At 35.2% G+C, this 17369-nt stretch overlaps 1 protein-coding gene and 1 long non-coding RNA gene across 5 annotated transcripts in view; one reads left to right on the plus strand and one right to left on the minus strand.

Moving 5' to 3' along the window:
- IGF1 (insulin like growth factor 1) overlaps positions 1-17369 on the minus strand; it is a 73264-nt gene that overhangs the window by 12701 nt on the left and 43194 nt on the right. The window lies entirely within an intron of this gene.
- LOC146585631 (uncharacterized) overlaps positions 13806-17369 on the plus strand; it is a 93803-nt gene continuing 90239 nt past the window's right edge. For 2 of the 3 annotated variants that reach the window (XR_014897965.1, XR_014897966.1), the window contains exons 1-2: positions 13806-14011; positions 16136-16244. This is a non-coding gene — a long non-coding RNA (uncharacterized LOC146585631). The remainder of the gene's footprint in view (positions 14012-16135; positions 16245-17369) is intronic. The other variant, XR_014897967.1, reaches the window with a different exon arrangement.

A 17369-nucleotide genomic window follows, 5' to 3' on the forward strand; every position in this document is an offset into this window, starting at 1 on the left:
ATCCATAGAACTCTTATACTCTGTTTTTCTTAGTCTTTTTTGATTTCTTTAGTAGGTGTTATTTTCACTGCCGTACAAGGATTACAGAGCCACTCTTTCCTCGGCTTAGAGTTTCTATGCAACACAGTTAGAGGTGTAGTTGCCCTATTATGACATTAGAAGTGAATGAGCAATAAATTCACAAAAATGTAGTTGCTGACTTACTACATCTACTTTTAAATTCAGATAGAATTTGGTTTCAAACAGTAAAACTCTGAAAAGCTTAAATGTTTTGTTTTGACATTTTCAACATTAAATGTTTTCATTTAGAGAATGATCCACATTGGAKGAAACCTACAAAATATGGAAAAAAGAAGAGAAAAATGTCCCATGAGCAAAAATGAAGTAACTCAATTCAGTCAGCTCAACTATTTCTCTCTCTCTCTTTTTTTTTTTCTCTTTTCAATTTTATCACTAAGACTAAAAATCCAYTATTCACAGAGTTTGACAGGAGACTGAGTTTTAAGAAATTGCTCAAGCTAGMTAAGGAATAAGACCATCAACAAAGATGAAAATTCCAGTTTTTCTCTGGGATACTCATGCCTACTATGCTTATGCAGAAGATTCTAGGTTGACATTCATTTACCCATCCTGCATTTGTCCATTAGGGGACAACATTACAGTTTGCAATTCCCTGATTAAAACATAAATTCACTGAACCCTTGAGGCCACCATACATCCATAAGTGCAAAGACCTCTAGTGGTAAAATATGTATAATATTTTAGCCAGCAGTACACTCAKCTAAGAACTAATTATCCCTGTGAGCTTTGTAAACTCAGACAACTGGCTTTTTAAATAACTTTTTCCAGGGACTATAAATTAAAGGAAAACATGCTTACTTGGTACATTGTAATCCACTGAGGGCCTCTATACTGTACATTTTCTGCTAAATTATTTGTTTCATAAGACTAAACAGAACATCAAGCCAGGACTAGATTACTGTAATATTTTGATTTGTGTGTATGTGCATGTGTGCATTGTTCTGTGTATCACTGAAAAGTATATAAATATGAAGGTACAGGAAAAAAATCAAGATTATTTTTACTCACTAAGTTATATTATAAATTACAAGCTTTTCCCTGGAGATTATTCTGAAGCCTGTTAATCAGATTCTCTTAGCCTAATACTTTTCTAAAACTGGCAATTAAGATGAAATGTGGAGTGACATTGGTGTGCTGGATACTGGGAACTTTTCTGCATTTTGTTTTATTCACTTCCCATTTAAAACATAGAAGGGCAAATTCTGTTCCTGGATACGTGTGTGTAACTGTTGCTCATAGATTCATCTGAACTGTGGGTACAAACAGTTGATTAGTTAAGCCTACCTTTTTTTCTATATTTTACCAATTTCTTATGAGCTAGCATACTCTAGAAGCTTCTATTTAAGATCTTCCTTTAATGGTGTTTCGTAGCAGCTAACAGGTATTGATGTTCAGCTGATTCTCTGAGGTACCATTGATAATAGTAACAATAATGATGGACAGTTCATTTACTAATTTCAACTGACTTATTTCAACCTTTCTACCCAGAAAAGAATTTATCTTTGAAAAAACATCTCTCAAGCTAATAGAAAATTTTAGCACTAGTARTATTTTGCGCTTCTGAAAATCTTACAAATGATAGCTCCTTACAGCATTCAGAAGAGAAAGATAGTATGATCTGTAGGTGAGAAAATTTAGAGTCAATAAGATGAAATGTCTTGGCCAGGACTTCAATGGATTAACAACAGAGCTTGATAGAAGAAATCTTCCTTCCATGAGTAGCAGATCTATGAACATCTTTCTCTTGTAAAAATTGTTTAGGAAAACAAATGCTCTTGTTCTTTACTGAAGTCAGTTACTGGAGGCAAGTGCTCTACAGAAYGCTTCTTGGAGTAATTTTTCTTAGTGATATTTTTTGGTCAGAGTGTTCTTCTAAGAAGGACTAATGACTTACTGGCATTTCTGAAAGGATCCATCCCTTATTAAAGAGTTTTAAAGGAAAAAGTCAAATGAAAAGTGCAATTTTAAAGGTCCGAAAATTTRCCATCTCTTTTGTCATTGAATATGGTTACATTTAGCTCTGTCGTGATTAAATAAGACAAAGATGAATTTGTGGATTGAGAGTATCTTTTGGAAAGTCTTTCCCTTCCTTTAACAATCAATAGTTCCTGGCACTTTGTCCGTGTTAAGCTTGCATTTATGCAACATTGCTTACATTTTGTCAGTTTAAGTTTAGCTCCATTATATAATCAGATATTTTCTTTCATGAATTATTTCTTACCAGAGACAAGAAAAAACCCGCTCCTTTCCAACAGGTTATATCACACTAACATCAGTATCATTTCTAATATGAAATTTATGACTTTCTAGTAAATATAGCCATTTCCACAGCATTATGTTTGGTCTTTCTTTGACTATACCTAAAATAAAGGAACCATAGCTATCAGCTCTAACTTTTAATAACATCACTCATACATTTGTGTGTATGAGATCATCACAGTGTATCACACAGGGAATTAGACTTCTTTTTTATGACAGAATGGAGTTGTAAGTTCTAGGTTTTATTCTCATCTTAGCTACTCACTTATTGTGTGATCAAATGCAAGACATTTTACTGCTTGGTATCTGAATTTAACTATATACACAGTTGATATAATAATTCCAGTACCAACAAAGCATTGTCAAGCCCAATTTGTTTATTAGTTACAGCATTCCTCCTGCGCYATCATATGCATAAGTACATATGAATCCTGAATTTTGGGATCTTTCAACTGAAAATCTCAGTATACTTCAAAATTATTTTTACTATAGACAAATCAAAGCTATATGCAAGCTATTTTTTTTCCTGATAGAATAATAAATCTAGAAAGCAGGATGCAACACCTTGTAGCTCTTTTAAAAACCTCTGAGAAGCATATAATGAGTTTGGAATGGAATCACTGACACATCAGTGCTGTGATCAATGATGAAACTTGACATTTATTTGTAGACTGATTTATTCATGTGTTACATGGCATACTAAATTCTCATTCTTCATTAAAAAAAAGTTAGTATTTGTCTAATGCCATTATTGAACTTTTCTCTAAAAAAAGAGTTTTCCCAAAGTCTTTCAAAGAAAAGAAAGCAAAAAGCAAATTAAGTAAGCTTGAAGTTCTTATGAAATAGAAATTCATATTACCTGAAGTGCTGTAAAATAAACAAAGCAAAGAAGCAGAAAAGAACAGGAAAAATGGCTATTCTTATAATTCTTTAGAATTATAATTCTAAATTCTACTTTTGAGAAACATCTGACATCTAAATTAATTTAAAATYAACAAATTTTAAATTGCTACTGTCCTGCTAAGTGCACAGTAATCAAATGACATGTTATCACAGAGGAAGATGCAATAAAGTATTACAAGGAGATACTATCACTTCTGCAGATAGTATCAGTACTTTGCCCATCTTCTGAAGGACACAGAATCAGGTCTGATAGGTCCAGTTAATCAAGGTAGTAAAATAYGCACTTAAATCTAAGTAAATAGTCAAGCTTATTTGCAGTTAATGAGACTAAAACCTGTATTCAGCACTAAGCACATGCCTGAGCACTTGCCTACATAGGGACTGATTTAAGTAAGCAGTTAACTTAATTTCTAGACTGAAATTCATATGAGAAAATAAATGGCTGGTAGTCCTATATATTTAATATTAGTTTTCTGTTTGTTAATTTTTTGATGATATGACCTTAAAATACTGACTGATCCTGCTATGTCAGTATACTGAGCACCCATATAGATCTTTCTCTTCATTCTGACACAGTTTCAGTGCTGCCTCCCAGCTGTTATCAAAAAGTTCCTGGTATTTACTCAACCTTCAAAGTGCTCTCTGTGGACATATAACAGTCCTAGGCATTCCTTTTCACTGACGTACACTGATGTCCTTGGAGGTTTCTTTCCTTTTTAGTCAGTTGTTAGCTCAAAAGAGGTTTCATATCATGTAGGTCAAAGTTTACTTAATAGAATTTTTGGCTCTCATTTAATCTACTGTACCAAATATGTGAATGTTTCTTCTGTTACAAACAGATATGAAGTTTAGTGATACTGTTCTGAAGTTCACTGAAAGCGGGCCAAGTTACAGAATTCCAATAGTTAAACAGCTGGCTTCTGTACTAATAGCACTTCCTTTCAAATAATTCAAGGCCCGTGGAGTAATTCAGTAGGTCTTGCTTATGCTTGATTCCTTTGGTGGTGGTTGTTGTTGTTGTTTTTTTTTTTTTTTTTTTTTTTTTTTTTTTTTTTTTTTTTTTTTTTTTTTTTCTCCCTCCACAAAATATCTCATGATACTACCATTGGTTCAACTCTGCTGACAATATCAATGTCAGAAACACCAATGTTGGTGGACTGTATGAGTTTCAACTATCAAACTGTCTAGACATTCTGTAAAGATTTACAGCCTCTGGTTGTAATATTAACAGTAGAAAGTTACACGAGAAATAGCTCAGAACAAACACAAAACTCATCTATTGTTTAGAGGAAGAGCTGGGGCAATGTGTCCTGGAGGTGTTACATACCTCTTCATATTTGCTGTACATAGTGTCTCTTATCTCAGCAACAGAACCTAAGGATGCTGCTTAGACTTTATTTTAGAAAAATATCATAAATCCAAAAAAGTGAACTATATTCCTAACCTTACATACTATTAATAWCAATATTCAGCTATGACTGTAGCTTTTAAAGTAGTGTGAAAAGATATGGTCCTAATAGTGTAATGTAATCTTCTTCTGTGTTGTATTTTTGACTTGAGCAGCTCAGAATGTTTCTTCTAAAACATCAGAGTAAAACAGCATGTTCAATTTTGTGGAATTGATAGTAGTTTTGAATTACCTTTGTAAATGATTCTCCAGAGACATCTGACGACAATTTTTTTTGTCTCATTTACCAGTGTCCAGTTCATAGCTTACTGTATCAGGATGTATATAAGCATACTATGATGCAGTATGTCCAGCAGAATTGTTCTGTAGCTTGGCCAACAAGGATGAGGCCGTGTGCTGCTATACTATTACAGAATCACAGAATGGTTGAGTTTGCAAGGGATCTCTGGAGATTATCGCCTGCTCAAACAGGGTGACCTAGAGCATATTGCCCAGGATTGTGTCCAGATGGCTTTTGAACATCTCCAAGGATGGAGACGCCATAGCCTCTCTGGGCAACATGTTCCTGTGCTCAGTCATCCTCACAGTAAAGAAGTTTTTCCTCTAGCTCAGACTGAACTGCCTGTGTTTCAATTTGTGCCTGTTGCCTCTCGTCCTATTACTGGGCACTGCTGAGAAGAGTTTGGCCCCATCCTCTTCTTACCCTCCCTTCAGCTACTCGTACACATTGATAAGATCTCCCCTCAGTCTTCTCTTTTCCAAGCTGAAGACTTCCAGCWCCCTCAGCCTTTCCTCAYAGGAGAGATGCCCAGTCCCTTAATCATCTTCATAGCCTTTCGCTCTCTCCAGTAGCTCCATGTCTCTCTTGTACTGGGGAGCCCAGAACTGGACACAGTACTCCYGATGTGGCTGAGTAGAGGGGGAAGATTACCTCTTTTGATCTACTGGCAGTGCGCTTGAGCATTACAATATACAGAGCTGGAACCGTAGGTTAGATCCATGCAGGGAGCTGATGGTTGGACTACTTTTGCGTTAGGTGACTGTCTGCACAGAAGACTAGGTATGCTAAGTTTGAGACTCATCTTACCTAGCTTTACTATCTTACAATTAGAGGTCTAGTTTAAGATAGTTGAGTCAATAGACAGAAGTGTCTGGAGAGTGACTTATTCTCCCTGTCCTGGATATTCGCTCAAAATGAAATGAATTGTCCTCTGAAAGAGTCCATGCCTCTTCATTGACTACAGATAAAGCTAGATGATCTACCCTTAGAGCGTACACAAAACTTAATCCACATAGCTGAATTCAAACAAGAGGAATTCTATTGTGAGTGATTTGTCCTTAGTCACAAGATACATGTCATTGGTAGAATTCAAAGCCAGTCTCTAYTTTCCCATTTTAATAATTAAATATGATGACATATGTTTGACCTAAAAAACGTACTGGCCAATCTGCTGTTTAATCACATATCTCCATACCTCTTTGTCTCTGTTTTGTATAGTCATGTCAGTATTCTTCTCAATTTTTTWATTTTAAATATACATACACAAAATCAGTGTATTTTGATATCACATTTTATCTTCTTGTTAGGTTAGACATATGGTATTGTATCTGTTATATACTTCAAATATACTCTGGAGTTTCTAATCAGAATTTGGAAAATTACGAGTCTACATTTGATGAGCAGGAAATGCCTGTATTTTGATACTTCTATGAACTATTAAAACAAACAAAAAAGCAAGCAAAAGATCTTGTGATCTGTTGTAAAGTCTCTTAACAGAAATACCTTAAGATTTAAACTTTACAAAATAGGCAATCTGATTTTCATGGAAATAAGTTGCATATATTTTGAAGYTATAATATTTAATATTTAGTTTCCATTTTCCATCTATGTTTTGTTAGTGCTGTAAAATAATTAGGCTTATACTGATTGTTGTTTGTATTCGTCAAAATGAGCATATATTAGCATTTATAAATGTTCAATGAATGGATGCTCTAGCTCTGAAGTCTAATTTAATATGCATGAAAATAGAGGATAAAATTTATCGGTATGCACAAGTAAAATCTTTATGGAAGCATATGCATTTGTTAATATTGAGAAATTGCATTAGGTTATCGCTTTGTAGAATACTGGATTGCATTAATTACCAAATCTAAGGCACAAAGATATTTGCTCATTGTTAAAGACTTTGTCCTCTAAAATTCTAGCTGGATAAGATTGAGAAAACATAGGTCCTTGACTAGCACTGCGGTAAGAGAAATCTATCAAGTCCTGACTGTATTGAAAATTTTGCCTGAATAATTAATACTTGCAAGTTTCACCTTATGAGAAAATGAAATCTCGTAACATTTAAAATGGAGACTAAAACATCTATTTCACTTCTGTAAAACCATAGATAGCAGATTATAGGACAAATCTATGTACAGAGAAATTAATTTGTCTATGTATGTAGATTTATTCCAAAAGGTACATTAATTTTTAACTTGATCTGTATTTATCAGACAGTCTGCCACATGATTGAAGGTCATTTTTTCATCTAGAAATATGCTTTCAGAGGTGWTTTTTTTCTTCATTGTATATYTAATTAAAAACAAAATCCCCTTTCCCTAAATTTACTTCCAAAATAGAGTTTGTAACAATTTTCCCTCACAGATAGACCTCAGTGTTCTTTATGGAGCTGCTGTTTGGAGGCCATTAAGTATACTCAGCATGTGATAGAGCCATTATGCTTCACACAGTAATTTCCAAGCCAGTTGCAACGTGTGAAGAGCAAGACCTATAGTTTCATGAGTATTGCACTGGGATAGGAAGCGGAAATTTTAGAGTTTAGAATTCTTTTGAGGAAAAAAACTTAGCAGAAGGAGTGGGAAACAATACAATGTATTATTTTACACCAATTCAATGCTCTAGAGGGTGAAAATCTTGCCAACATAGCACAATTTACAAGCCTACATCAGATTCCAGGGCTGGAAAGTGCCAGATGCTGCCAAAAATATATATACTTTGGCAAGAAAAATGCTTTGCTGGATAGAAATTCACTATTACAAGAATAGCCAGGTTTATCAAGGTTTAGGACAAGATAGAAACTAGTAGGCCACTGTTACATTTGAATATTGCACACTATAGTGCATCCAGGACAATGGTAATACAGTCTTCCACCCGTAATGAGAACACATTGTCTTGTCGCCTTATGTATGTTTTCACAGTAAATAATTACTGCTTACCTTTGTGTGTGGAGGAAGGACGGTCAATCATGATATGACCTTTTATAGTCTTCTGATCCTGTGGCCAATGTAAAGCTGCCTTTGGATTATAGAATGAATTACAAGGTAAAAAACATAGTTGGGTGAACTCCTAGCACCACTGAAGTCACTGGGAAATCTCTTAGTATAGCCATGATTACTTCCCGATGACTCAGGTGCCAGAAGCTACTTGTATAGAGCCTAATCCAAAGTCTGCTAAAATCAGTGAAAAGACTTGTATTGCCCTTAGTGGGCTTAAGATCAGGCTGATAATGAACAATTTCTTGCTTTTTCTTTCAGCCTTACAGCTCAGTGAATAAATACCTTAGTGACATCTAGAAAGGTTTGCAGGCAGTGGATGTGAAGTGATTCCTCAAAGAACGTAAGAATAAAAGAATACTGATGTACAGTGAAGCAGAATAGCTACTTCCTAGAGCTAATAACATTGAACATGTAACAAGCAATACCTTATTTTTCATTATATAATGAATATTTTAACTACATAGTGCCCATCAGACTCTCTTCTTCAGCTGTATTCTGAGAAATAAAAGCACATAAGAAATGACAAATGTGATGTATATATTTCTGCATTTCCATATCAACATCTAGCTAGAGGCAGAATGTTTGAATGGCTTTTCTATAACAATGAAATAAAGTTACTCATACCTGTCATGCTATCCATGAGTGCACCTATGATGACGCATATTACAATTTTTATTTCTATTTCTATGGCAATAGTCCTTAAAGGAGGTTACCATCTGGGAGCAGGCCACTATCATCATTATCTTYTGCAAAGACAATTTTTCTTCCCTCATTAGAAGCAAGTGTGACAATTGAAATGAAAGCAGGAGAGAAAAAAAGTAACAGCAAGCAACTGGCTCACTTTGCACTCACACTACGTTTGTTTATGGGTAATGCAGTTAGCTTCAGTGGATTTACTCTGCACTGTATTCTAACCTCTGTAGCTGTAGGTCTGCGGTAGTAAGATCTGATTATCATTACTATGGTCTTTGTCAGTGAAAAGTAACCAACCTTGTACAACCAGATTCAATTTTGTACCTGTGTGGTAATTTGAACAGTGCTGTCTGAATAATGGTTAGATTTTCAGTTACTGAACTTTCCTGTAATTATTATAAAGCAGTTGCCTACTTCAGGCATGGTAAGATGACTTACATAGTGCTTTTGACGTCCTGCACATAGCTTTCTTATAGCCAAAATTTTAAATGTGAATTATATTCCAGGATTTTTTTTTTTGATTGTCTGCTACTTTTGGGCTGTTTTGATATTTTCACTCGTGCAAATAGCTTCACAAGAGCTCTGATTAGCAAAGACAAATTAACCGTTGCATTCGGCAGGCGAATTAAGACAAAAAGATTATCAGATTCTTTTGTCTTCACAGACATTAAGCAGTACCTTGTCCTAAATTAAGAGAGCTTTTTGCAGAGTATCTTTTTCTGCAACGTTTACATCTTTGTAACATTTACAGAATCTAGCAATAAATTACTTGCACAGGAGAAGCCTGTGACAGCACCAGGAACTGAACTTGCATCTACTAAGGACTAGGCCAATGCCTTATCCATATACCTGTCTTCTCTTAATTTTATTTTTGAGTCAGGAGGGCTTATAAAAATCTAATCTTGGAAGAAAACATTACACTGAGGTCACGGTGCTCCTCTTGTTTAATGAGCTAAAGCTCCACTTTCCAGTGGAATACATAGGCTTTAGGGAGTGAGGGTGAAGTTACTGGGGCAAGACAGGGACAGTGAATTTTGTCTCATAACAAAAACAAAGTCTTAGCTAAAATATACTGCTATGCTTGATTCACCTTTCACTCATGCTAGGATTCTACTCTGTGCTTTAGAGATATAATACTGCAGTGGAAGCTAGAAGAATCAGTTCTAGTGACAGCAGCATAAGCAAAAAGAAGCCAGTGTTGAACAGTGAATGAAACTAGTCTTTTTCTTCTTGGCCGCTCAGCATATCTTGCCATTACTGAAGAGATGCAAGGGGATCATAATCAAAGCAGCTCTGGTATGGTGTGGATTGAAAGTGATTCTAGTATACTATTTTAAATATCAAAACTGCAGTTTCTGTAGGAATCATTGAAGACTGCAGTGCTTATAGGCAGTCAAGTTTGTTTATAAAGGAAGTTGGAAATAATCCTACTTGTTCAGGGCTGACAATACCCTCTCCAATCAATTTTTTAAAGGGGAATGTGATTTTTCAAGGTAGATTTTTTTTTGAAGTTCTTACTTATGAAGTTTTCATGGCCATTTCAGGGAAATTTAGAGATTTAGAAAGTTCATTTCTATTTAAAGAGAAAGTTTTTCTTAAGTAACCAGAGTTATTCCCTTCCCTTTATATTTTCTTTCTGACTTCTTTAGACTTGACTGATAACCTCAGCATCAGTTAAATATGTTTCTCAGTGGCTTATTTTGTTTGTCCATCTTGTCCTTTTGTTTCACTAGGTGTGTGTCCTCTGGATTAATCAGAAATATTATAAACTTTAAGATTGCTGTGGTCATGTTGAAGTAGTTATCTGAAAAGAACCAAGTTTTCACCCTAATTCTTTCTGCAACTGGTCTAGCTTCTAAATCCCATATACTAGATTATGGATTGGACTGACTTTTGAGCGACAGCTTTGTGCATCCATAGGTATTTAAGCAAAGAATGTAGTTTGGTCGAAAAGAAGTGGGATGAATAACTATCTTTGATATGCTGTATAGTTTTTCATTTATCTTATTCTACACTAATGTATAAGCTTAGTGGTGACTTTGTAAATGCTAACTCTGTTAGATATACTTCAGTCTACAAAATCATTCTCTCCAACCCTGGGGCAGTGGTATCATGACATCCCCTTCATTAGACTGCAAGGTGTAAAGGTTGAAATCTGCATGTTTTGATTAAGGAATTATGTTAGTTATGCAGATTTCTCCTCATTGTGAAAAGTGGCAAAAAGGCTTACTGTGAAGCACGCAAGCTATGATGGCAAACTCTAGATATGTGTTCTCCGAAGTACTGTAGAAACTGCGATATCTGTTTAGTTTCATTAACTTTGTTGCAGAATGAAAAAAATACATGAAAAATGGCAACTTAGAGCCAAGTAATTCTTATGAAGTGCATTTCTAGAGAATCTCTTTTATACCTGTATTGGTTATTAGAAAACACGGCCATTTTTAATTCTCAAGCCTTCAACATCTACAGTTCAATTATTATTTATTTAATTGCTAAAGCATCTCAAAGCCTGAAGGATTTTGAAGAAGACTTTTGATCACCTGAAAGCAGAGATGTTGGGTTGTATATGAAGACATTAGTGGAACACAAGCCTCAGTATTAGGGGCTTTTCAAATGTTTTGTTATGTGCCCTTAGATATTTAGTTCTGTAGTTACAAATAACTTAATCAACTGTATCTGAAGCTAATAATCTGGTATTCAAATATGGCCTTAAGAATTCAAGCTGCACATGGGAAACTGATGTTTAGATGTTCTGTATTGTTGCCCAAAGTTTGACTTTATAGGACCATTAATATTTTCAAATAATTATCTTTAAGTTTTACAATTAAATCTGGTATTAGTGTACATAAGGTGAGCCAAATAGGATGGAAAACAAATAATTCCACATCAATTAACCAGTAATCCTTGTAATATTTTCTTATTTCCTTCTTCAGTCTAATTTCATACAATTCAAGGAATGGGCTAGTGTCCAGGGGAGGTTAAGTCGTTTTAAAGTAACACAGACACTGCAGTTAGAAAGATCTTCTTGTTCCATTGTCATATTAATTTTGTATTTAGCCACTCAAGTTTCCCTACAAAGTGCTATGTTATATCAAGCTTCTGCTGATTCTCCCCCCCAAAACTACTGTATAAGTGCAATAATAGTTGTAATCTCTTAGCAATCCATAAACAGTCCTCCTGCACTTTTAATATTTATATGATTTGAGTGTGAATGTAGATACTAATAGTACATTGTTTCTCTCTCTTAGTCCTCCTGTACCAAAACTGTTCTTTCCCTGCAAAGTGATTTTTAGATAAAATATGACCATTGCTGTCACTGAACCTTTGGTCAAAATGTAAACCAAATGAAAGTTTTCTGTGGTTTGGGAAAGTTGCATTATTTTTTTCCCTTGTTTTTCGTTTTCATTCCTCTGCACTCCTTTATGCTGGCCGAAAAAGGAAGTACCAAAATAACCCAGGGAGACTGCAGTCTGGCCGGAAGTCAGAAGTTCTGGAAGTTTAATGAGAGAGGTTGTTCATGCAAGATTTCCAGCTCAATGACCTGAACCAGAAAGATGCTCTGATTTTGCAAAACTCATTCCTCCCATTTGTGAAATTCAGAAAAGTTTCGGGTCTTCATCTAGGATGAAATCCTAGTGGGAAGTAAAATGAAGTCAACTTCAAAATTTCACTTGTCTACAATGGGCCTAAGTTTTTTCTCCTGGGCTTCTAAATGTTTATCTGAACTGTATCTCTTGTGATTTTTTTTAATTGCTTGCAGTTTCTCATGCCTCTTTTTGCTATGCCTCTTGCACATTACTTCTAGTGTCCTAATGTCATTTAATAACTCATCCAATGAATTTCCTAAATTTATTCCAGCATTCTAGGTATTCTTTGCTTATCCTTCTAGTAGTTAGACAGCAGGTCATTAAATAAACAGTTATCAGTTTAAACTTCAGAATTGTTTTTACTTTCCAGCCAGCACTGTGAAACTGCTATGCAATCAGCTGGTTTCACTCTAAATTCTTGAAGATTAAAAACACAGATATAAACTATCGTGTAACATCTGCTCTATACAACTTCAGGAACAATATCATTTGTAGACAAAGTAAATCTAATATATATCTCATTTATAATTTTGACAATGAAACACAATCAAACATAATCTCTGATTTTTTTTTTTTAGCTTAGTAAATACAAAGTGTACACCAAAACTTTTGTCACAGGAAATATCTGTGTTATACTGACATGTGTGGAGACCAAATCCCTCCCTCCCTCTCTGTCTGTGTGTGTGTGTGACTGTGATCTTTTGCCAAGAGCTACTATGCAGTGTCATCAGAGCATACCACAGGTGCTAGTGTTGCATATATTGCCTTTCTAATGGCTTTTTGTGTCTTCTGCTGCATATATTACAAGGATACTAGAGAATTTGCATGCTGTGGCAACATACACAGAAAATTGTTTCTATACCATATATGATAGAGAGACAGAGCTTTAAACAGTGAAGCAATATCAGTAGCTAATAGATCTGAGCACTAGAATTTTCCAGGTATTATTTATATTACAGAGCAAACTGCTTACACCTCTGGAAGATATGTGTGTGTGAGAGATCAGCACACAGTTGATAAAATTAACCCTGTATGGTGGGTCTACAAAAAGGCTTTCTGTCCTTTAAATGCTTTTTATCCATAGTTCTTATGGTCTTCTGTACTTTAGAAAAATTCAAGCAAACTGTTTAACTGCCAGCACCTGCAGTTTATTTCTGCCTCATTCTCAAGGTTTTGGATTGCTTTTTCAATTAACAGTAGTTTTGTAGCTCGGTCACAGTAGCCCTGAAGTGGCATTATCTGTAAAACCCATTAAGACCAGCATTAAGTATATGTGCGTTTTTACTTCAGTGTAGAGATCCAGGAGATGTTATAGTTGTCGCCACTTCTGGCATGCCTGGAGACTGGCGGTGGCTTTGTAGGCATTGTTTTGCCGCGTTGTGTGCGAAATATGGACGGTCGATTCCGGTTTCTTTTTTACACTAGGGGGCTCCTTCACACTTCTTTAGCAGTGTGTCAGTGCCTGGAAGTCAGAGCAGTGAAAACATGCTGCAATGTAAGGGTATGTCTACGCTATAGGGCATAACAAGCTTGCTGTGTCCGTGCTTCACACAAATTGCTTCTGCATAATCATGATGTCACCTCATGGTCAGGGCAGAGAGGCTTGTGATAATTTTCCTTCCTGACACGTAATGTAATAAGAACAGAAAATATTATTGAATTTATCTGAACAAAGAGAAGTTTAGATTCACTCCCTCCTTAGTTTATAGACACACATGAAAATGGAAGAATGCTGTAATCAAGCCAGCTGGAAACTGGAAACCCTATTTTGAATGTTTCCTAAAATCACTGTCAAGAGGTAAGATTTTTGGAGACTATTGAAAATTGTGTCAAGTTGTCCGTCTGTTGTTGGAGTAGCTGAATTAATGTAATTTTAGTAGTGGGACCACTATTTTTGCAGACTGAACAAAATGCTAGTGCTATAGGGTATTTGGATCTTAGACTATAGTAGCTCAAATAACAGACAAGAAGTAGAAGGTCAGAAGAAAGCTTAAGTGCTGCAGAAATGTTCCTCAATATGGTAACTCCTCTTGACCTTTTTGTAGACTAGAATCACAGATCATTTTGACCAGTAATTACAATTCTACAATGAGAAAAACAAATTGGCAGAGAATATGTGCAAATCAGGAAGTAAAATACTTCTCCAATGTCTRTCCTGTACTCTGGCCTCTTTTGTGCATTCTTAGTAGTTTCTTAGCTACCAATATAGAAATTTCTTAGTACTAATCTGGCTAGAATTTCTACATTTATTTATATTTTAAATGAAGTATTATAGTAGAAAATCAATAAATTTAAAGGTAAAGAATCCATCTGCTGTAGTTCGGTAACCTTTTAACAGTTTCTAAAGTAACTGAAACAATTTCAATGTGACTGCTTGTGGGATAAACACTATTGTCCATTCAACTAACAATATCAGAAATTACTGTCAAAACACTGAGTTATGCTGATATTTTAAAATATTGCTACTGATCTCCACAGCTTAAGCACTTAAGCTTTACCCTGCTCTTTGTCAGCTTCATACTTGGGAAATGTCACTGGAGTGACAGCTGGTGGAGTGAAGGTGAAGAGCAGAAATGAAGCATGGAAAAAAATGCTTGGAACATATTGCTGTACTGTAGRGAGAAAAGATACTGGAAATATTGAAAACAACACATGACTTGTAAAATCCGTGACATCTGTCCTATGTAACAGAGTTTAGGACTGGATGTAATTAAACATATATGCGTGATGAGTGGCATATTTATCAGAACTCCTTGTCATTCTTTATTAATGCAACAACAAGGAAGATTATCCTTTCCCCCTACTCCAGCATGACGTCATTGCATTAGGTCTTTTGGGCTGATAAGTAGGACTTAGGAGAGGTTTATGTTCTTAGCACTAGAATGAAAAAATATAATACTTATTTTAGTATAGTAATTTCTAGCTCTATTAACTTTTAATATTTATCTTGCAAGATCATTAGATCATTCTGAAATTATTTATCTTTGGTTTGAGAGAAAAAGAGAGAGGTGATTTAAGGATAAATACACACTCTGCTATAGTTTTCCYCTATCACTATATCATATCTGGCAAGTGTCTACAATGTCTTTCAAACTGACACACTGTAAAATTGCTAAGAAATGCTGYATTTAAGAATTCAAATATACTGTTAACAGTTTAGTACTCAAGCTGGCAGTAATTATTGAGTATTTGTTTCCTAATGGAGCAGACATTCCTAATTTATTATTTCATATTGTGAATTTTYGCATTTAGACACCATACTGGCTGACAATAAAATATCAGTGATAGGACACTTGTTCTGTGCATTTTTTTTTTCAAGACGAAATCAGACATTATTGCACTCTCTCCTGTATCTTGCTCGTATTCATTTTGAYTATTATCTTACAGAAATTGCTAAAACCTCTCCAGAGTTCTTCATGGACCATTCACTCATTATTGTCTCAGTCATCTGGTACAATTATTTGAGGTTGTTTTTAGTGGATGTAGAAGAAAGACTAAGGGTTAGCTCTTGTAGTAGTCATCTGGTATAGCTTAAGCTGGAATCAGTGAGGGGCAGCCCAATCCCTAAAGAACAATTCATACTGCCTTATTGCATGTGTGGTGCATGTATGTTTTTGAAAATAAAATACCTCTGCAAAAGCAAACTAAATATCCCCTAAGACTATCATCAGCTGAACAGCAGAACACACAGTCTGGTAATGATATGTRTAAATTATAACTGTTTGACAACATAACATTGTCATTGATGCTAATACTGGAGCAGGTAGCATCACCTACATTTTTGACTGTTTGACACTTTCTAATGTTGTTGTCTGCCTAAAAGTTGTAATAACTTCAACCAACCTACCTGTCTTGGCTTCAATTTTTGTGTATTTGTGCATAGCATCTTTATTGTCTTTTTTTTTTTTTTTTTTTTGTATAGGGATGGAATAGAAAATGTGTCAGCAAAAAACACTGATTCCTTTCTGACAATAAGATTAGAAGCCCCATGATTTTGCCTGTATTAAAAAGAAACCACCCTGTATTAAAAGGTAACCACTTCTTCTCTGGAGAGGGCACTGTTTTATCAAATAACCCTCATACTTTCAGGATGTGAAGACGGAATTTGGGAAAGAGAAAAAGGAAAGCATTTATCAGTCAGGTATACATATTTATTAGTATAATTCTCTGAAGAATCAGGCTTCCACAACTGTTTTTCTTTTTATACCTTCATGATAATGTCAAGAAATTGTCATCTGGCAATTCTTTTGTTAATTAGACTGGCTACCATCATTACTACTGCTAGCATAACAGAACTAGCAGTCCAATATTGACGTTTCTCTTTCTGAATGTTGAGCTGAAATTTCTCTYAAAAGCATTGTTTGTTGGATTCTACTGAGATTCAAGTTAGGCAAGATGTGGCTACTTTGTGGTTCAGTGGTGTGGTGTAGGTWCTTTTAAGGAGAGAGAGGAGCATTAGAGACCCTCTGAAAAGTGGTGTGTTTAGTGAATAAAGCAAATGAGGCAAAGTAAAACAACAACAAACAACAACAACAACAACAAAAACAAAGGGCTTGCAGCAAATGAGGGGCAATAATCTTAGAAAACAGGGATCATGATATGGAGATATCTGAAACATTGAGAACTGAAAGATCTGCTTATACAAAGGATCCCAGCTTCAGAGCATTTAATCTTGCTACCTTAATACAACAGACTTGTGGACTTTTTGTATTCTTTCTGATATCATTAGCAAAGACAGAAGAACAAACAACATTAATTTCTTGATTAATTCAAAATRCTGGATAAGTGTGAAGGAATTGATGGAGTGGCTTCGGAATCAGATCCACAAATGATTTAGAAACTGAAGTCCCACTGATTTATAGGCTTCAATCAGGGCTGCAAACTGCTACTTATGTAGCTGCTACCAATATGCAATTGCTAGTATACTGCCCAGCTAGATGCCATAAGAAAAACTGGATGCAGCTTCATGTGCTGTGTGTTTGCAAAAGTAGAATTGTCCTTTGAAACCTGATTCAAGCATGATTCACTCTCAAAAGAATCAAAGTCCTAGTTCAGGGAAGTAGCTGCCAAATACAGAATCTTAATAGTAACTTTTAAAAGTTCTGTCTTAAGTTCCATTTTCTTTTGATCCATCTTTTTCAGATGAATTTTTTCTG

This window comes from Rhea americana, unplaced genomic scaffold (genome assembly GCF_003343005.1).
Source record: "Rhea americana isolate MKP2758 unplaced genomic scaffold, rheAme1 scaffold_79, whole genome shotgun sequence".
Lineage (NCBI taxonomy): Eukaryota > Metazoa > Chordata > Aves > Rheiformes > Rheidae > Rhea > Rhea americana.